The sequence below is a fragment of the Macrobrachium nipponense genome, chromosome 14 (genome assembly GCF_015104395.2).
Source record: "Macrobrachium nipponense isolate FS-2020 chromosome 14, ASM1510439v2, whole genome shotgun sequence".
Taxonomy (NCBI): Eukaryota; Metazoa; Arthropoda; class Malacostraca; order Decapoda; family Palaemonidae; genus Macrobrachium; species Macrobrachium nipponense.
Genome location: NC_087207.1, coordinates 481,032 through 482,830, shown reverse-complemented (window position 1 = coordinate 482,830; position 1,799 = coordinate 481,032).

Here is a 1,799-nt window from a genome sequence, read left to right as displayed (position 1 = left end):
CCCCAGATATTAAACTGATGTGATTTATCAGGACACAAAAACTTCTCAACATCTCACAACCTACAATATTACAATTGCCTTAATCATGGCATTTGAGTTACGACAACCTTTTCTAAGGGAAGGTGGAGTTTCAAATATTTCTCGCCAGGATATCCACACAGGAGTTGGAAAAGTGGGAAGTTCAAAGTTCTTGGTGGTATGATATTATTATTATTATTATTATTTATTTTTTATTTAATTTTTTTTTTTTTCTATCACAGTTCTCCAATTCGATCTGGGTGATATTTATTAGGTGGGGTGGGGTTCCGGGGTGCATCATGCCTCCTTAGGAGTCCATCACTTTTCTTACTATGTGCGCCGTTTCTAGGATCACACTCTTCTGCATGAGTCCTGGAGCTACTTCAACCTCTAGGTTTTCCAGATTCCTTTTCAGGGATCTTGGGATAGTGCCTTGTGTTCCTATGATTATGGGTATAATTTCCACTGGCATATCCTATATCCTTCTTATTTCTATTTTCAGGTCTTGATACTTATCCATTTTTTCCCTTTCTTTCTCTTCAACTCTGATGTCCCATGGTATTGCGACATCAGTGAGTGATACTTTCTTCTTGATTTGGTCAATCAACGTCACGTCTGGTCTATTTGCACGTATCACCCTATCTGTTCTGATACCATAGTCCCAGAGGATCTTTGCTTGCTCGTTTTCTATCACTCCTTCAGGTTGGTGCTCGTATCATTATTAATGCAAGGTAGCTGGTGTCTTGCACAGGCTCCAGTGGAGAGTTTTTGCCACTGAATCATTTCTCTTTTTGTACTGGTTCTGTGCAAGCGCCGGACATTCGCTTACTATGTGGTTCATTATTATTATTATTATTATTATTATTATTATTATTATTATTATATTATATCTGCTATAAAGGCATAATTTCACTTAAATGACAACTAGGTATCTATTACAAAGTTGACGAGAGGAAAATATGAAAATTCCCTAGAAAGGTTCAAAAGCAATATATAAAGAATATAATTCAGGACTAATTGGAAAATTCAGCTTCAATATCCAGTATTAATCTCTCCGTTTCGGTACTGAATAGGAATTTATTACAATGCTACAAAACGACTGACCCTTTGACAAGTTTCATTAATAAAAACGATGTATTTAAAGGAGCAAAAATTTAATTAATCTCGATAATAATGAGCGCGCCCCCGCGTTCCACTGTCCACGTCACCCTGAATTGAATCATTTTTCATTCAACAACAAACGAATGTCTATGCAAGGTCGGCTCTCAAATTGAAAATTATATTTAATTGACGCTTGTATTTGACATAGATTCCATTACTCCACTTGCAGCTTCCCGTCAAAGAAGGCAAAGAATGGAAAGTGAAAAAAAAAAAAAAAAAAAAAAAAAAAAAAAAAAAAAAAAAAAAAAAAAAAAAAAAAAAAACAAAAAAAAAAAAAAAAAAAAAAAAAACGAGGTCGATAAGTCGGCAAATTTAAATTTGAATTTGATATGCTGGTAGTATGGGTCTCCTTCAAACCTCGGAAATCATGTTTCCATACTGTATATGTAAATCATAGACAGATGATCAGCATTTAAAGTATGAAAGTGGCAGTGTTTATTACATTCTTTAGTTTGCTTAATGACTGGAGAAAAAAGAGATTATATAAATTATCATATATATATATATTATATATATATATATATATATAGTATATATATATATATATAGATATATATATAATAATATATATATATATATATATATATATAATATATATATATATATATATATATATATAC